General features: G+C 36.5%; 1 pseudogene across 1 annotated transcript in view; it reads right to left on the reverse strand.

Moving 5' to 3' along the window:
* The window catches only part of LOC306652864 (chromodomain-helicase-DNA-binding protein 1-like), a 75994-nt pseudogene extending 58632 nt beyond the window's left edge, over positions 1-17362 (reverse strand). Inside the window, exons 1-5 of the transcript in view lie at positions 17255-17362; positions 9701-9807; positions 8756-8908; positions 4136-4217; positions 1865-2025 (exon numbers count right to left, since the gene is read on the reverse strand). The product of the transcript in view is annotated as a chromodomain-helicase-DNA-binding protein 1-like (transcript). The remainder of the gene's footprint in view (positions 1-1864; positions 2026-4135; positions 4218-8755; positions 8909-9700; positions 9808-17254) is intronic.
* Between the last annotated feature and the right edge of the window lie 3811 nt (positions 17363-21173).

Raw genomic sequence — 21173 nt, forward strand, 5'->3', positions numbered from 1 at the left:
CTGAGTAAGATTCTCAAAAAACCAAAGGACAAATGATCTCGATGATAAGCAGATGATGACATATAATAGGGGTTGGGAGGGGCAAGAATGGAGAAAGGAGGGATTGTATAGAGGAAAAAGAGGGTGGCAGTGTTGGGGGGGAGGAAAAATAACAGAATTAATCAAACACGATTACCCTATGTAAATGCATGATTACACAAATGGTATGCTGTTACTCCATGTACAAACAAAACAACATGTGTCCCATTTGTTTACAATAAAAAGAAAAAAAATTAAAAATTAAGCTCAAATATTTATGTCTATAAAAATTCAAAATTCAAAGCACTGTTTCCATTGAATGTGTAATGGTTTTGTAAAATGATAAAGTCAAAAAATTGTAAGCTGAACACACATAATTTGAGGACCATCTGATTTCTGCCTTTACTTGGTTCTTCCCTATTCCTTCTGGACTTGTTCCTGGCTTTTAAACCCCAAAATACAAACATTCGAAGAGCTTGGTTCTTCTTATTAATAATCTGAGTTTTGAAAAATTGTTTTCCAGGGTATTCTTGCCTTTAATCTTACTGAGCATCATAACAGACTAGAAATGTATGGTAAGTAATACTGTCACTATTTTTACAACAGTTAAGTGAATCTCTGAGGAATTAAGCAAATTATCCAAGGACACACAGGTGAATGTGAATATTGCCAGCATTCAAACTTGAGTTTTTGACTTCTAATGCCTTGTGTGTTGACCAGGTATCCTGAACTTCAAAAATAATGCTAAATTAGAATTATACTTTACATAGGATTATCAGAAAAAGAATATAAAAATACAAGCAACCACGTAAATCTGAAATTCAGATGAACAATTAATAGTTTTTCAATACAAGTTTGTCCCATGTCACTTGTAATTGAATGTTCTATATTTTATCTGGCAACTCTAAATGTGGGAGAAATCAATCAGAGCAAGTGCATGAGGTAATCTTTATCATGTGGTATGGGAATTTGTGCTATAAAAAGTCTTGCAACTCATATTTAACCTGTACATACATAATCAGTAGTTGGCCTCCTGAAATTTGTTTTGGATAATCAACCTAGGATATTCAGATATTATAGGAATATTCAGATAATTTCAGAAGACAGAGGGGCAAAGTTACAAGACAAAGTTCCTGGTTATATGGATGAAGGCTTTTCTTTTCACTTCCACATCCCACTCATCTCAGATTTTTTTTTCTGCAAAGTGCTAAAAAGAAAATACCAGTATTGCAGAATTCTTAAGGACAGTTTAGGACTACAGCATGCACTTACTTTTCTGCACTGGGAAGTGGCATGGCAAGTAAAGTCTTTATAAAAATTTACAATTTGAAGCCAGGCATGGTAACATATATTTGAGAAAGGAGGATGACAAATTGAAGGACAGCCTAAGAAACTTAGCAAGATGCTGTTTCCAAATTTTTACAAAAGCACTGGGAATATATCTCAGTGGTAAAGCGCCCCTGGCTTCAATATCCAATACCACAAAAAATAAATAAATAAATAAATAAATAAATAAATAAATAAATAAATAAGTAAAAAGAAAATTACAAGTTGGTTTAAAAAAAAAAAGTATGCAGATCAGTGGGTACAGTCTACCTTCTCCAAAAATGAACCAAATAAGCCCCAGTGTTTATTTGTAACAAACAAATAAGAGTCATGAATAGCAGATAACTGGACACAACATGAGGGACCCAACGCCTGTCTTATGTTTGTGGTTCTTTATCTGAAGAACTGCATGAATCCTGTGGTTATCCATTCCCTTTCTTTTCTATCTATAACTGTTATGCATTAGGGAAGTTTGTGTGTCAAGATCTCTTGGGGATGATTTGTTGAATGGGAATTAAACTGATTGGACTCTTTTTGAATATCCTGGTAATAATGAAGAAAATCTTCCACCTATTCCTTGGAAAAAAGCTCAAGTTCCACAAAACAGATGAGAGAGTGGAGCTCTAGGAGGCTGTTTTGGATAGGAGTTCCAGTCAACAGGATACTGAAAACCAGTGAGAACTAGAATGTGTAAATAAAGGCAATTAAAATTCTCTAACATTGGGAAGCAAAGCTGCGTTACTCATGGCAACAATTATTGAAATGCAGAGTGGCATGATTTAATGGAATGAGTTAAGGCACATGAAATCAGGAGGCTCAAGTTAAAGTGGTACTCTGTTTAATGTAGGAAATAATATCTCTTCAGTTTCAACTAAAAGAAGGGGATAATAATCTGTAAAGAAGACACTGTCATAGGAATGTAAGTAATATTATTTTGTGAACTCTGAGCATTACACAATTATTCACTATGGTTATTATTATTCAATCTATGTAAGAATTAAAAAATGTTATGACCCACAAGAGGAGTTAACTTGGGCATCTGAGTAAACACATACACCCAAGGAGTTTGAAAAGCCAGAGTTACAGCTTCAGGACTCTCTGCTACAAGCAAAGAACAAGATGTAGGCTAACTAAATATCTGTTTATAAAACTTTGCAGTACATCAGATGCAAGACATCAAGATTTCTGGATGTTTCTTGACATTCTGCCATAAGAAATCCAATAAAGAAAGGACTTCTTTAATTTTTTGAGAAACAGGGCAGGTTTCTGACTCACTGGTAGATCACTTGCCTACCATGCATGAAGCTCTAAGTCAATCACCAGTATCACCAAAAAAAAAAAAAAAAGAAAGAAAAAACTTTGAGAAACAGATAAAAACACCAATAACAGGAGAGACAAATGAAGGAAGAAAAACAACAGTAAAATTATTAGACCAAGTAAGGTCAACCTCTGAACTGACACAAGAGCTTATATGAGGAGAATTAAATAATACAGCAAAGTTGAAAAGTCATATATTATTTATATATATTATTTTAAATATTAAAGTACAAACTATGGCAAAAGACACAATCAAGGGTCCCTACAAAGGAGGAAAAGAGGACACCAGAGAGAGAGAATTTCCTACCAGAAGAGGATAAAAATGTTTGAAACTAATAAAAACTGATTACAACTTCAATAAGACTCTAAAAACTGCAACTTCTAGGCCATTAAATATAAATTTGGGTCTAAGATTTTCCACTAAATGAACTCAAAGTTAAGTGATTTATTATAGAATGAGGACCAAATTTCAATTATCATCTCAGAAATTACCAAGTATGTTCTCATGAGTGAGCAAACATTCACCAGGTAGCCAAGGATAATGTAGTTCACATTCCACTGGCTTCTTAGCAAAAAAGGGCAGCACTAGGTTACAATGATGTTTCTCACCTACTTTGCCAGAATGATACAAGAGATTGAGAGAAGGGAATGAAATCAAGGGTATCATAACAAAAAATATGACAGATGAGAGATTGGAGGCAATGTTCTATAAAAAATTGGTCTTTTCATGAGTCCATGTGAATGGTCAAAATTTTTGACTAGGTTAATGGGGGATGGTAAGATATGTCCAATACATCTGGGACTGCAGGCAGAACTATAAGATCACTTTTGCCAGAAAATTAAAGACACTCAAAAAAGAGTTGAAACATCTCCAAAAAAAAAAATGTATTTTATTGGAGTAGCGTCTTGCTCATTTGATAACTGAATTTTAGTAAATATTATGTCCTATATAAAAGAGAAAGAAAAAGTAATTAGCCATATTCAATACTACTTTTGTCAGTACCTCTAATCCCCCAAAATAGGTTCATTTAGCCCTGAAGAAATTTGTCTAAAAACATATCAATTTAGTTGACTATGTACAAACCTAATCTACATGTTTTCAAAGGGGAGTTAGAGGAGAGAAAGAACAATGAATACATGGGATATAAGATTTTTAAGCCTGTAAAATCATTCTGTGTGATACTATAATGGTGAATACATGTTAATACTGGTTTTTCCAAACTCAAATTATGTGCAATAGCAAAAGTAATTCCATAAATTATGGACTCTGATGTGTCAATGCAGGTTCATTAGTGTTAACATCTCTCTTCAGGGAGATGTTGAGAATGGGGGAAGCATGTTTGTAAAGGGGCAGGGACATATGGAAACTATACCTTCTACTCAGTGTTGTTGGGAACCTAACTTACTCTAAAAATAAAGTTAATTAAAAATGAAGGAGGGTTATATAAAAACTAAGACTATCCTTTGAGTTTACCTCTGAAAGTGTCTTATGCAGCAGAGAACTTTGGTTTTTCAATCTGTGAGCTTCATCCACAACAAGAATACTACATTTGAAGCTGTGAGAGAAAATTCAAACATTCATTTTTTGGTAGCTCAAACACATTTCTCACAACAATATTTTACTACAAAATTGTGACTTGTTAGAAAGACTAACAGTAATCCTACTGTGTTAGAAATATACCTGGAATCATTATCTTCCTGTCTCAGAAGTTACCAAGTGCTTTTTCTTTCTTTTTCCAAGATGAGAAAAATCTATGCAGTAAGTAAGGGGCCAGAGACAGAAAATAAAAGGATACATTTATAATCTTGTACTATGTACCAAACATAGTGCTTGTGGCTTGACGTGTTATTTAATCCAAAAGTATAAGATAAGCAACCATAATTGTGCCAAAAAGGAGATCAAAATTCAAAAAGGTTAGGTAAATAGGTTGAGATCATAAAGGTACAGCTGAGATTCAAACCCATAAGAAAAATCAAGAGACTTTAAAATGGAGGGGTGGTGAACAGAATTACAGATATGTTCAGGAAGATGCTACCACTGGACTTGTTAGCATAGAGGTCATTCCTGGCTACTGCCAGAGTATGTTTTATAGTATAGTAGGTTATGACAGCAATTTATCAAGAAGATCAATCATAAAATCATATTTTAAAGAAATGCTATTGGTGGAAAGTTGTTAAAAAATCCAAAATATGGAAAAGGACTAGATGGTATTCTAAGATATAATAATTATAATGTAGCAAAAAACTAAAAAATAAACTAAATATCCAATAATACATGATAAAGTGATAAATACTATGCTGAAAAAATACTTGTATCATAACTACAAGATATAAATATTGAATATCCTTTATAAAATGTGAAAACCATGCAAAAGACAATAAAGTATAAATTATCCAATTTTTAACTTCTAATTTTGTGTGTAACTCTGTGGAATCCCACTGCATTGTGTTTTTACTTGTAAAAGTAGGTCAAGCAAAACAGTGGATAAAGAAGAACAATTCCTGAAAAATTCAAATAAAGATCAGTGTAGAGGTTGGCCTACAAAAAGGAAGGCTTCTTCCTCCAAGGCTATAGAAAAAATTCAGAGGAACAGAGATTCCTACTGCCATTTACCTAATGAGAGTGGTGCAGGTGAATAGTGATCTGGGGGTCAAAAGAGAGGGCAGGAAGTCCAAGGAGAGCACTGGGCAGTGGAAGCAGGGGATGCAATTAAGTATTAAAAGTAGATAGGGTCCCAGTGAGGTTGGACAGTGGTTATGAGATAGGTGCTGAGTGTCCATACTATAGTACCATTCAAAATAGATTAGATTCTTTTCCTTTGGAAGGACTAGACACAGGTTTGTATAAACATGAACATCTAAAAATGCTTATTCGATGCAGAAGGCCAATTGAGGTGGATTTGGTTCAATGAATGAAGATGGGCTCAATAACTCAGCAAAGAAAATTATTTTCTAAATGTACAATACAGTAATGGAGAAATATAACCTTAACAAATATACTTAAAGAATATATCTAATGTTTGGGATTCTTATTATAAGTCAACATTATAAATATCCCTTTGTTACTAAGGTTCTTTACTCCACTCAGAAGTGCATTCAGAACAGACTGAGATATGAAAATGTATTTCTGCAGAATAATGTGACACTCCAGTGCTTCTAGATACTTAGAGAAGCTCTCTTAGAAAGAAGAGTCATGGCACCAAGTGCTGGGTTTGAATGTTTGCTCAAATGTCTGCTCTGCCTTACTGGGATAACTGATCTGTTAATTTAATCATTAGCAAAAAGAATGATAATACCTGCCTACTAGGGTTTTCATGAAACCTAAATGAGACAATTTATATAAAGTATGCAAGAACATTTGTGTACTGATTTTATTATCTTTTGAGACTTGCCATATATTAACTTGTATTATGGATACCTCTATACTGCTTATCCCTCTATTGGTTCATGAGGCAGCTCAATGATTTATTTTCCTGGTTTTTAACAGGAACTCTCAACAGTTCCTTTCCATGGAGAGACTTCCAAAAAGTTAAGCTGGATATTAAGAATATAAAGAAGAGATGGGGAAATAACTAGTGGTAGAGCAGTTGCCTACCATGTGGGAGGCCTGAGATTCAATGCCCAACACCATAAAATGAAATGACATAAAATTAACATGACATGACATTAAAGAAATAAAGTAAAAGAATGAAAAAAGAGGAAAAGTATATAAGCATACAAGAACTTTCTGAAAAAAGATAATATACTCATTTAGATGTAAATTAAACAAAATACTGCATAATCATAAAATCTATGACTTAGTCTTTAGTAGTTCAAAATAAGATTAAAACAGAAACTCATGCACAAAAACCTGGATGAGCAAAAAAATATTTAAAATATTGATAAGGCACTCTGAAAACAAAACCTTCTGAATGGCAAAGCAGCACACAGTGCAGGATGGTGCACATCTATAATGACAACTACTTGGGAAGCTGGAGAATTGCAAAGTTGAGGCCAGTCTCAACAACTTAGTGAGACTATCTCAGACTAAACAATGAAAAGGGCCAGGCATGCAGCTCAGTGGTAAATTGTTCTTGGGTTCAATCCATACTACCAAAATGTAATTTAAAATGACAAATTAGAAGTATACTTCAAACATCCATTCTAAAATGTTAATTTTACAGCACTGATTGCTACTTTGTTATTTCTTTTTTAAGGACTTTTTTATTTTTCTAGACTTCATTTTAATTCATTGTACACAAACAAATGGGTACAACTTTTTGTTTATATGGTTGCACATGATGTAGATTCACACCATTAGTGTAATCATACATGTACACAAGGTAATTATGTCTCTCTCATTCTATCTTTTACATCTTTCCACATCTTCCCCCCTGTCATTTCCCTCTACATAATCTAAAGTTCCTCCATTCTTCTCTTATCCCCCAATGCCCCCACCCCTATTTTGTATTATCATCCACTGATCAGGAAAAAAATTTGACCTTTGGTTTTTTGGGATTGGCTTATTTTACTTAGTCTGATATTCTCCAATTCCATTCACTTGCCTGCAAATGCCATAATTTTATTCTTCTTTATAGCTTTATAATATTCCATTGTGTATATATACCACAGAACTTTGTTATTTCCAGGAAAAGCTTCCTATATTACAGTAAAATCACCAAATAGCTGTCCTGAAAGATGTCTATGCAAGTTACAAGGTAACAAGTCTAGTGTCTAGGCAGGATGCTGTGGCACCCACCTGTCATGCTGGAGATTCTGGGAGTTGAGGCAGGAGGATTATAAATTCAAGGCCATCCTTGGCAACTCACAGAAACCCTGTCTCAACATGTTAAAATAAAAGAAATAGGACTAAAGATGTAGCTCAGTGGTAGAGAACTCCTGGGTTCAATCCCCAGTACCAAAACAAAAACAAAGAAACAAACAAACAAAAAAAAAAAAACTAGGAATCTACTAAACACCAACCATGTAGATGTAATCTCAGTTTTCAAAACAGACATCCAAAGAAAGACCATTATCCCCTCTTTACCATTGAGGACACTGAAGTTCAAGAAAATTAAATAGCTAACTCAAGGACACATTGCTAATGAGTAGAGATTATAACACAAGACTCCCACTATGACTGCCTAAGAGTTAACATGACCCAAATTAGACAGACCAGACATATCAGGAAAGTGGCAAAGTACCAAACAATGTAAGAAGAGATAAGTCTTCCACACATGCAATAGTTTCTGACAGAGTACCATATACTCACGATTTTAGAAACAGTCCATATTTTAAGCAAATATAAAAAATTAAGGAAGACACATTAAAAAGACTGGTATTGTTGGGGGTGGTGGCACATACCTGCAATCCCAATTACTTTGGGAAACTGAGGCAAGAGAATGACCAGTACAAAGCAAACCTCAACAACTTAAATGAGGTCCTAAGAAACTTGGTGAGACCTGGCCCTAAATGAAAAATAAAAAGGGCTGGAAATGTGGCTCAGTGGTTAAACACCCTTGGGCTCAATCCTAGATACTAAAAAAATAAGTAGTTAAAAAAATAAAAACACTGCAATTGATAAATTCTGATATTAATAAGCTAGTTTCTTATTTCTTCTTAACTCTCTTAAACCACAGGCTCTAAGTCTTTCAACCTGTTATCTCTGTAAAAAAAACATGTAAGCCCAATTTCTAAACTAGCACTATCATATGAACAGAAGGGAGGTATGGTTAAGTGGAAGGTCTTTCAGTTACCCAGTCTTAGTTTAAAGAAGGTTATAAAATAATACTGAAATTAAGCATCCCCCATTCCTATAATTCCATTATCAGACATGATACCTCTGTATACAAAACCCTCTCACCTGCCTGCCAGCCTCCTGTTAGTTGTCAAAAGAGGAAGCTAAAGTGTCAATTTCCAGGGATGCATTCCCCCTTGATCCACCAGAAAAAAGAAGAAAATATATCTAGCTAACTTGAAGCACAGTGATCCTTCACTTCATTTGGTCATGGTCCCTCTTTTAGAACGTGATGAAGGTAGGCTGTCCTCCTAGAAAAATGTGTGCTATCAAAAAACTTTAAATATAATTTCAGTGGATTTTACAACTTCTAAGGACCCAGGTAAGGAATTCTTGCTTCAGAGAAACAAATGAATACCTCATAGGTAGTCAGCAGCACATGAAAATGACTCCTGTTTTAGATCTTGCTGAAGATGTGCTTTTTTCTCCTTGTCCCCTTCATACATTATACAGGAAAGACCTGGAGAAAATCTAAATCCAAGAAAAGAGGCAGATGAACACAAATGCTAGAGCCATGAGATGGTGTGTGCATGTCATGAAAGGACTGCAATGTGCAGACACCATTCATTAGGTGCTGATATAGAAAGAATACTGGAAGTCTGAATTGTTATATAGAATAAGGTTAAACCTCAGGGGAAGGTCTGTGGTAAGCAGGGAGAAAGATCAGGTCTAAGAGGGTCTTGTGCTAACTGAAAATGCAATGATGTGTCTCATTTTAATTATTTCTTATGTTTCTGTGGGAAGGATAGTTTCTCCCTTTGATAAGTAAATTTTATTTATGATACCAAAAGATGCAATTTACATGACAATAAGATTAATAAGAAGGGAGAGAGAAAACTATATTGAAATAATGCTTTGTATACTATTGAAATTTTTGGTATCAATCTGTTCAAAATTATTTTAAGTGAAGATGTTTATTATAATCACTAGGGCAATCATTAAGAAAATTTTTCAAAAATATATAAAGAAAGGAAACAAAGACATCAATTGGTATGCTAGAGGATATCTATCACAAAATCAGTCAGTAATGAATATATGCAGGAAGAAAAAACAGAGTACTAGCCTTGAAATTGCAGGATGATAACAGTAACACCCATTGGATCCTCCCCAATCAGATCCTGTGTCTTAACCTACAGTGTTTTGGTTCAAGCATTCTGAAATAAAATCATTGAATATGATAAGGTTTTGATTTATGATATTTTACACATCATCTAGAAAAATATCAACATAAATAATAGAAGTCCAGCTACATCTACTCTGTACCTTTCCATCTCTTCTTTCCAGTTGTTCAAAACAGACAGGGGACAAAGAATCAGAAATGGTCCTTAGTCATTTAACCTTCCTGCCAAGTAAATTATGAGAGCAATCATCTGAAACAAAGCAAGAAGGCAGTTTTGATCACATTTTCCCATAAGAAACACCAAAGTTCCCACAACTGTAGGTTGAAAACACAAACTGTATATATGACTTGCTTCATAAAGAAATTATGTACAATCTTTCACACATTAGGACACTAGTACATTATTAGAGAAAAATTAGGTAAGCCTCAGTAAGCTTGCTGAGGGAATTGATGGTGTTCAATTACTTCAGGAGTTAAAAAGCAATAAGGCTCAATATTTGTGTAATTGAACTTCTAACAGAAGCAAAAAAAAAGTCAGGAAAATATAGAAATCAATGGAACCAACACAACTGATGGAGAAGAGCAGGCTTACTTGAAAATATCTAGCCAGAAATGCTAAGACCTGACTATAAACAGGACTTACACATTGTGGCCTCTGCTGCTGACCCAGGTGCCCAGGTGAGAGTGCTTTCATTCCTTCCCAACTATCTCCTGCCTTCAGTGTTTTTCTTCCTTCTGTACAAATTTATAGAGTGACTTCTATTGGCTCAAGTTCTTTGTGAACAAAACCTATAAAGGCCCTTGTTCTTTTTAAGTTGGTGCATTATGATTATACTGAATTGTGGGATTTGTTATGCCATGTTTGTATATGCTCATATCTAGAACACACATTCAAATGGGGAAAATAGACAATAAATCATTCTTATAGGAAATATGGGTATAAAATGAAACTTTGTAAAGCGAAATGGGTATACTTCAGGAGATGCCTTAAGGCACTTATGACTCTAAAATTGCAGTGATATGCAAGGAAAAAGAATACTCTTGACAAATGAAAACATGTGAAGAGCTTGAATCCTCAAATACAGTGATATTTCTGAGGAAAAAATAGGCCCCAAGTCTCAAATTCAAAATCCTGTGAAAACTATATGCTCAAAGATGTTCATATCAAGATTAACTTAAGTAACCCAAAAAAGGGGGACTCATGACTCCTCTCAATAGAACATTTAAGTGAATTATAAATTCTCTTGATGGCATTTTATGCAGCCAGTTGAAAATGATTGTGATATAATAAAATGCAACATTACAGTGGCAGTGATACATTAACAAACAGAAATCATATGAGCTGCATGTGTACTATAATTTCCTTTATATAAAACAGCTTGCTGCTTGCAGGTGGTTAGAATGCTGTGATGATAGAGTGGCAGTTCAGACATGATCATATTAATTTTATAAAGTGTGGTGGGCAGAACGTGGGGCCCAGGGTTACACCACATGTATCCAAAGATGGCGACTGGCAGAGAGCAAAAGGTGTTCTGATTATGCATGGAGAAAGGCAGAACGTGTTTACAATTGGCTGTATTATAATCAGTTCAGCTGCCTAGCTTGTGGACAGATATACTTTACATGTATGCTCAAGCGAGTGATTGCTTGACCTTTAACAGGATTGGATGGACATATCTGGTTACAATTGCTTATGCATGAGACTGCGTATATATTGAGGGTGTTATTTGAATAGAGGGGAAGCTGCTTGATGAACCTTTGAAGTACATGTCTTCTGTCCCGCTGTTTGGGCTGTAAGCGCGAGAACCGGAAGTTTTAGATAAGCAAAAAGAGAAAAAAGCCGTGGTTTTCCTCCATAACTGGAGCTGCTTGAAGTAGCCCTGGTGCTGTGACTTTCCTTTGTAACCAGAGCCACTTGAAGCAGCCCATCAGCAAATAGCAGCAGTTCGTGGTAATTGGTGGCCCGAACTGGGATCAAACAAGGATTTAACTGGGAAATGGTTGAGCACTCAGGTATATAAAAAAGAGTTCGCTAGTGTAATTAACAAAAAGGTTTCCCTATTTGAGGAAATGGTGGCCTTAAGGTTTTAACAGAAGTTTCCCCTAGAGAGGGAATATTAACTGAAAATTCTCGTAGAGAGAGAATATATTGAAAGGCTGTCCCAAGAGACAGCAAAGGACATCCCACAACAAATATGTGTAAATTAATGTTTGTGTTACCTTTTCTTGTTTGGTTTCTGTTTGTTGTTATTGCTGTTGTTGTTGTGACATTAGTTCATTTTTGTCTGACTTCCAAAAAACCAAAATCTCTAAAACAGTTAAGAGAAGGGAAAAAGATATTAGAAGTTGTAGAAACAAAACAATCAATTCAATTTTCTGAAAGAGAAAGTAGATGTTCAGATCTCTGTGCCTCCGCCAGAGCAGTATTAACTCCAGAGATGGGAGTACAGGAAATACCAACTTCGGTTGTCAGCCCATTACCTAAAGGAAGTGTGGGACTAGTTCGGGGGAAGAGTCCATCTGCTTTAAAAGGATCAAATATTGTCCCTGGAGTTATAGACCCTGATTTTACAGGAGAAATAAAAATCCTTGCTTCTTTACCAAGAGGTGTAGCAATAATAGCTCAGGGTGATCGCATAGCATAATTGTTGGTCTTACCCAGTTGCTATGATCAATATCCATCAAAAAATATTATTAGGGGAAATAAAGGATTAGGTTATACTGGCCAAAATATGGTCAAGTTTACATGGGTTTAAAAGATAGGCCTATGGCAAAGTTAGTGATAGAAGGCAAAAGTTTTGAGGTCTTATTAGATACAGGGGCTGACAAAAGTATCAAAATTACAGAATGGCCCAAAGCCTGGCCACTTCAACAGGCAGATCAGATTTTAAGGGGATTGGATATGACTTCCAATCCTAACAAAAGTGCATCCATATTAAAATGGAAGGTGGCTAACCAGGAGTTATGTTCTGATACTGCCCGATGTAATGCAGTTGCAGGCAATCCTCAATGGAATCTAAACATGCTGACAGGCCAAGGACTGTATGAAGGGCAAGGTAATCAGATTAATTTCCACCCTGGTGTGCATCATCGAATTAACCCTGAACTTTTGATCTTTCCTTATATGGACAATATTTTGCTAGCTCATAGGAAAAATGTGTCTTAGAGGAATGTTATAATTCCTTACTAAAGTCACTTGAAAGATGGGGCTTACATATTGCTATGGATAAAATACAAATCACAGACACCAAAAACTTCCTGGGATCTATCATAAATCAAACTATGGGTAAGCCTATAAAAATTACCATTCAGGTGGACGAGCTTAGAACTTTAAATGATTTTCAAAAACTTGGGTGATATTAATTTGATTAGACCATACCTTCATTTACCCACCTCAAGTTTGGGCCCCATGTTTGATATTCTTAAAGGTGATTCTGACCCTCTTTCTAAGCAAGTGCTTACCCCTAAAGTTTGAGCAGCTCTCAAGCTTGTTGAAACAGCTATGGAAAAGTCTCATCTTGATTGTACTGACCTAACTAAGCCTTTATCATTCATTGTCTTGGCCACAAATAAGTTACCCACAGGAGTGTTTTGGCAAAAGGGTCCTATTCTATGGGTTCACATGAATTATGCCTCTAACAAGGTCTTAGCCTTGTTTACTGAATCAGTGGCAGAATTAATCCTTAAGGCATTAAAAGTATCCCTTTCCACCTTTGGATCACATCCCTCAACTATCACTACTCCTTATACTACTGATCAGACACAATATTTTATTAATCATTCAAATTCATGGGCTGTAGTCTTTACTAGTACTTCTGCTGTGTTTGACAATCATTTGTCATCTGATTGTCTTCTCTAATTTTGAAGTCAACATCCTATAATTTTTCCTAAAGTCATCTGAAAAGGACCTATTACAGGAGCTACCCTTATATTTACTGATGGATCAAAAAATGTTATGTGTGCTATTACTATAGATAGTGTTACAGAAATATTTTTGTTTAGTACTCTATCTGCAACAACAAATGAAACTATTAGTAGCTATAAAAGTATTCAAAACCCACCATGAGTCTTTTAACCTATTCTTGATAGCAAATACGTGGTTAATGCTGTTCAAAATTTAGAATTAACTGGTCTGATTTCCCTCACCTCCGCTATTACTAAATATTTGCAAAGTTTACAAAAACTTATTTGGGACAGAAAAAATCCTTTTTTTATTGGGCATATTCGGGCTCATATTGGCATTGTAGGTCCTTTAAGTTTACACAATGATTTAACAGACATGGCCACCAGAGATCCACACATCTTTGATACACTTGAAAATACAAAAACTTTTCATCCCAAATTTCATGTAAATGCTTCCACTCTATGCACACACTACAAAATTACTAAGGCAAGAGCTTGGGACATAGTGAAGTCTGCTGCTAAATGTGTTATGCTTCTCTCTAACCCCTCATTTGGAGCAAATCCAAAAGGGCTTCAGCCCAATCATATTTGGCAAATGGATGTAACTCATTATTCAGAATTTGGAAAACTACAATTCATTCATGTGTCTATTGATACCTTTTCAGGATTTATTATGGCCTCTGCTCTTACTGGAATAAAAACCAAAGATGTAATAACACACTGTTTACACTCTTTCTCCATCCTAGGAGTTCCCAAACAAATTAAAACAGATAATGATCCTGGATATATGTCCCAGGCCTTTAAACAATTTTGTTCCACCTTTGATATTCAAAATGTCACAGTAATTCCCTATAATCCTACTGGACAAAGCATTGTTGAGTGTGCCCATTTAACACTTAAAAACATGCTTTATAAACAAAAAGGGGGAATAGGGGCATCATTCAGATCCCCAAAAGACAAATTGTCTGTTGTCTTGTTCATTTTAAATTTTTAAATCTTGATTCTGAGGGCCGATCAGCTGCTGACCATCATTCAGAGCCTAATAAAAAGCATCTACCTCAAGTGCTCTGGAAGGACATTCTATCAGGACAATGGAAAGGCCCATATCTAGTATTAATCTGGACCCATGGGTCTGTTTGTGTTTTCCCATAGGATGCACAATCGCTGATTTGGGTGCCGGAGAGATTGGTCAAGGCCTCAACAGAGATACAAAAACAGGAAGAAGATGAGGAGACTTCTCCTGCTGATGGTGCTGGAAAATTCTCACCAAATTAATGGAGGTGACTTGGCATGAACTATGGGGGATAGTGAAGATATAGCCCTATCCTGTACCCCTTACCAACTCCTCTATTCTATATCCTCCTAACTTTACAACATTTGGCCACATTTCTGCAGCCCGCTGTTCTATGAGGTAAAGAATGGTTTAAGTTTTTGTCCAGGGGAGGTCTCTTGTGTGTTCTATCTGTCCTGTGCATATACAAAATGCATATACATCTGCGCAGAAAAACAGCCATTATTCACCAAGCTCTCATCACAATTGATGCTGGCCCATCCCTCCACATCTGTTTTATTATGCTGGACTGGTAGCCAATGACAGATAAGATTCATGGGGAGCTCATACCAACCTAAGACAGGAAATGAGGGTTAGAGCCTCATTGTCCAATGATGGGTAAGGATGTTACTTTGCCATGGACAACCTAAGGCAGGCACGGTCCCTTTTATAAAAAGAAAGGGGGAGTTGTGGTGGGCGGAACCCGGGGCCCAGGGTTATGCCACGTGCATCCAAAGATGGTGACTGGCAGAGAGCAAAAGGTGTTCTGATTATGCATGGAGAAAAGCAGAACGCGTTTACAATTGGTTGTATTATAATCAGTTCAGCTGCCTAGCGTGGGGACAGATATACTTTACATGTATGCTCAAGCGAGTGATTGCTTGACCTTTAACAGGATTGGATGGACATATCTGGTTACAATTGCTTATGCATGAGACTGCTTATATACTGAGGGTGTTATTTGAATAAAGGGGAAGGTGCTTGATGAACCTTTGAAGTACGTGTCTTCTGTCCCACTGGTCGGGCTGTAAATGTGAGAAACGGCAGTTTTAGGTAAGCAAAAATTGAAAAATGCCACTGTTTTCCTTCATAACTGGAGCTGCTTGAAGCAGCCCATCGGCAAACAGCAGCCGTCTTCGTTAATAAAGGAAATCATTTTCTGTTTTTACTATCCCAACCCAAACTGTGCCCAGAGCAACCCTCTAATAAGTTAGTTAACTGGATTAAAATCATTCTTTTTAGCATTCCCTGAGGATACAATTTAGAAAAAAAGTTTATCTTTTACTACCAAAAATCAGATGTGTCTATAAAATTAATGTGGAGTCTTTAGTGAATTATATCAAGCTTCTAAAAATTAAATGATAACAATTCTACATGAACTCTTCCTGAAAATTTAAGAGGAACACTTTTCAACTTATTCAATGAAGCCAGATTTACCAAAATACTAAAACCAGACAAAATTATTATAAGAAAGGAAAATTGCAAACCAATACTCTTTATAATGTAGATGCAAAAATTCTAAACACACTTCTACCAAAACAGAATGAGAGTTGGTATATATTTAAAGATTTTATACTAGAGCTGGAAAGGTGAAGGACAAGTGGAATTTTCTGGCTCTCAATTAAATTAGCAAGACAATTTCAATGACTGAGACAAAAGAGATTATAGGAAGGACACATGCAGCACTGCTCCAGCTCAAATTTTATATATGTAAGTTGAGCATTGGAGAAGATGGTGAACTTCTAAAATGATAATGAGACCATTGCTCATTCTCACCAGTGACCACTAGTGAAAATTTATTGGGATTAGGAAGCTTTTATCCTCCTAATTTTTGATCAAGCTGCCTGTGACATATATCATATTTATACCAGGATATCTTTGGTATCCTTCACATAAGTAATCCTTGTGTGATTAACCCAAGGGGTGTTGTGTTGTGTTAAAGATTTCCTTTAATCCAAGCCCACATATGTCAACCCAGGGCAGGATTGCTGATTATCCTGACAGAAGCATCAATTTCAACACACCACCTACTGATCAATGCCCAAGGGGGGCACATCTGATTCTCCAGGTTTCTAGGCTCTACCTCACCTGCAACACTTAAAAAAATTTTTTTAGTTGTCAATGGATCCTTATTTTATTTATTTATATGTGGTGCTGAGAACTGAACAAGGTGCCTCACACATGCTAGGCAAGTTCTCTAACACTGAGCTAAAACCCTAGCCCCATACCTCAACCCCTTTTAAGGCCATTTTATGGATAAGTTGTATTTTGGAAAATAGTGTACTTTCTCTTCATTTCTCTATCACAGTATAAAAATAGGAAACAGTCCCACTGCAAACCACCCCCACTGAGGAAGGGAGATTAAAACTAGAATCAATACAGTTAACTTTATTAAGTGTTATTAAGGAGGTCAAAGTTAATTTGATCCTTGGTCAAGTGTACATACTTAACACAGAGAAAGTGTACATACTTAAGCCTGGACCCATTAACTGCACTTCTAACTCAAGTAATTAACTCTTCTCATAGATACATGACAAAGCTCAGATAAAATAAGGGTAATGACATGATTCTTAACCACCCCCACAACTGGAAAAATCAACTCCAAGTTTGTGATCTCTTAATAAAAGTGAGGCATTTCACATCCTAATATAAAAATAATCTTGTAGCTAACAGCTAAGATTGTAATGAAATGTGAGGAGGTGTTTAGGTGGAGTTGAACAGTGCTTGTTCCACACTAACATACCTGGCAAGTATTACCGAGACCCATCTCATTTTCCAGGATGCAGCCATTCTGACAGTGGAAAGGTTGGATCAGTCAGTTGACTCCCTCCAGTTGATAAGGTTGTAGATGAATTCCTAGAAATAAAAAAATACAGCAAAACCAGAGAGTAGACATATATGTAGGCTAAGTTCTAAGGCTCTGAATGAAGAACATGGCTTACATTCCCTTAATATCAAACTTTACTACCCATATCTTTTACTAGGAAGTTCTATATATAAAAACATAAGCTGATTTCCAAATTATTTTATGTGCATACTTGGGTCACCAATCAAAGCCCTAAAATAGTCTGTTGCTGTTATATAATCCACTTGATAGATGAGAAACTCAGCTTGGGATTTGTTCTCTAATACCCAGCTCATGACATTGTCCTTTCCTGGAAATGAAGTGCCCCTGGTAATGATGCAACTTAACAAACAATATATGGATAGTTCACATGCTTGGCTAATGGCACCCATCTGAATTTGACATTTGTGCTATGTTGTTACTAAAGAAAAGAGGAACAGTAAAACACCATAACCCTGAATGCTCCCTTTCTGTTCCCAAAAACCTACCAAAATTAAGAAAACAATGAGAGCAAGGCAGAACTGGGAAGTTCAGACACATATTATCTTAAAGGACACTGGATTTCTCTCATGCACACTGGGACTAGGGCAAGTTAGTGTTATGTGTAAAAATATACTTTCTTGCATGTAAACTGGGACAGTGGCTGCTCAGAATGCTGGTCATATAAGCAAAGTAATGCTGATGTCACTGATTCTTCAGTCTAACACATAAGGCCCCCTGAATGGGGATAAGCAAAGAATTGAGAACACTGGGGAAATGACACATGTCACTCATTTGGCCAGTGCCACTAGGTAAAACACCACAGAAAGTGAGGTACTGCTTGGAGAAGCACCTTAAGAGATACAGTTGCTCTCAGTCAGTCTGTTGCCATGGAACTCTTCCTGCAGCTGCCACTGATCTTCTATAAGTTTTCCCCAATGAATCATGTCTCCCAAGCTGTCTTCAAGCACATTCTCTTGCCATCCCACAACCTAGTACTACTGGACTGTGGAGTGGCACATGCTAAAGGACAAAATAAAAATAGGACTGTATGCTTCAACAGAGAAGCAGAGATAAGAATGGAAATGTATGAGCATCTATCTACATATATTTCAAAAGTAAGTTTGGAGTGGTAGATAAAGCATGTCCTTCAAAGAGTTCATGTGTTTGACCCCAAAATTAGTGAATATGTTATTTTATTTGGCAAAAAAGACTCCACAGACACAATTAACTTTCAGGGTCTTGAGATGGGAAGTTTGTACTGAATTATTCTGGACTACCCAATCTAATCACATACACCTTTAGGAAAGGGGAACCTTTACTGGTTGTGATTAGGAGGTGACTATAGTGAAGCAGACTTGGTTCCCCCACCCAAAATACCCTTGCCATAATTAAGCTTCTCCTCTTGTCAGATCAGCAGAATGTCTTGGGATATGAAGCTTCCTCTTTCTTGTAAATGCCAGGTTTGCACACAAAAGGTGTGACAGTGTTAGTCTTTGTGCTTATTGTACAAAAAGATATTATCTCTGTTTTCTTGATAAAAACTTATGAAACCTGGTCTAGGGGATGGATCAGAAAGCAGTAGTCATGTAAGACCTCCAAGTCCCTCCTCCCACTGTATATAAAGTTCAAAAAATTTCAAAAATCTTTGTTCAGAGGAAGATTTCTTAGGAAAGATCCACCCTGGATCCTGCAGTCAATGAACCTACTTCCTGAAAACTCCTCAGGTGTTCAGCCTCTTCTGTCCTACATCAACAAAAGTATCCAATATATGCATGTTGCAGGATCTAAAACAGAAGAACAGAGGCCCAGGCATGTTTTTTAAAATTAACTTTTTTGTTTAGATTTTTGGAAGAGTGGCCACACATGATCTGTTGGATCTCCAGAGTTAGGCCTCTGTTCTAGGACTCCAGTAACAGAAATGTTCAGGCTCTTGACTATATCAAGTAAAGTTCTGGACCATAATATTCTAAATAGTTGTGCAAGATATTACTGCTGGAGAAACTGAGTAAGATTACATGGGATCTCTCTTATGTTTTTTAAAAAGAATGTGAATCTGTAATTACCATACAAGACATTTAATTAAAAATATGAAACTATATCTACAAAGATAACAGTATTTAATATATCAGACAACTGCAAAATTAAAAAAAAAATCCAAGAAATTTAGGCAGAAAATAATTTAATGTAGGGAATTAGGTCACATTAAAATTCTTGGAAGTGTTAGAAGAGTAGCATCCAGGTTTAGCTTCCTGGTACAACTCCTGAATAACTACCATAGAACTGGCTCATTAAGGTAGTATCAACCTCCATGACCAGAAATCCAGGAACCAATGTGAAAGCACTGGCACAACCAAAAGCATAGGCTATTTCCTCAAATGTTTTACAAAGAACAGGAACTACTTCTGGAATGAGGAAAATAAAAAAAAAATTAACTCAAAAAGAATAATTTCCAGGTTGCTTCAGAGACCAGGACAGGGCTGCCAGGGACTTCCCCAAGCAGCCTTTCTATGTACTTTTCTAGGATAGCTTCTCGGAGCAGACAGCCCAGTGAGAGCCTTTCTACACAGAGCCAGCCACAAGTCACCAAGCCAGCGGAGAACTCCGACAGGCAAGTAGCCTCTGGGAAAAGGGCAGGGCATCCGGAAACCTCTCCAGGAGGCCCTGACCCACTCCTGGCACAGGCTTTTTCCACGGGGGGATCAAAAATGGTGGACTAGAGAGTGACTGCATCTCCAGTCACTTCACAACCCAGGATTCAAGAAGGGGAGGCACTGAGAGATTCGGACTAAAATACAACCACGGGGTGAGTCTTCCCCACCCGGTGAAGCTCGGCCTGGGCAGCAGGCCAGGATTCTGGTGACTTATTAGAGTAGGGCATGGCAGCTAGAGTCTTCTCCAGGCAGCCCTGGGCACTCCAGCAGTGGGCTCCTCCCACATGACCACCTTCTCAGAGCAGGCTCCCCAGTGAGAGAATTTCCACACAGAGCCAGCTCCCAGCACTAAATCCAGTAGCAGGCTAGGGACAGCTATCTTCAGAAGCACTGCATTATCAAGTTACTCCAAGACTTCAGGCTACTGAAGGCTGGGAGGTGATACACTGGAAATCTACAGGGACACTATAAGCAAAGCAATAAAACTGAATGACAGCATAGCAGAAGAAATGTCAGAAAAGGAGTTCAGAATGTACATAATGAAAATAATCAGGGAAGTAAATGAGGAGATGAAAGAGCAAATGCAGGCATTGAAGGAAGAGATGAAAGAGCAACTGCAGGCATTAAATGAACACATCAATGAACAATTAAAAGAGCAAATACGGGAAGCAAGAGATCATTTCAATAAAGAGTTAGCGATACCAAAAAAAAAAGAAAAACCAAACAGAAATCCTTGAAATGAAGGAAAAAATAAACCAAGTTAAAAACTCCATAGAAAGCATAACCAATAGGATAGAACACCTGGAAGACAGAACCTAGGATATTGAAGAAAAAATACTTAATCTTGAAAACAAGTTGACCAAACAGAGAAGATGGTAAGAAATCATGAACAGAATCTATAAGAATTATGGGATATCATGAAAAGGCCAAATTTAAGAATTATTGGGATTGAGGAAGGCTTAGAGAAACAAACCAAAGGAAAGAGCAAGTATTCAATGAAATAATATTAGAAAATTTTCCAAATCTGAAGAATGAAAGGGAAAACCAAGTACAAGAGGCTTATACAACTCCAAATATACAAAATTACAACAGACCCACACCAAGGCACATTATTATGAAAATACCTAACATACAAAAAAAGACAGAATTTTAAGGGCCACGAGAGAAAAGAACCAAATTACATT

Source organism: Sciurus vulgaris (assembly GCF_902686455.1).
Source record: "Sciurus vulgaris genome assembly, contig: HiC_scaffold_624_arrow_ctg1, whole genome shotgun sequence".
NCBI lineage: Eukaryota > Metazoa > Chordata > Mammalia > Rodentia > Sciuridae > Sciurus > Sciurus vulgaris.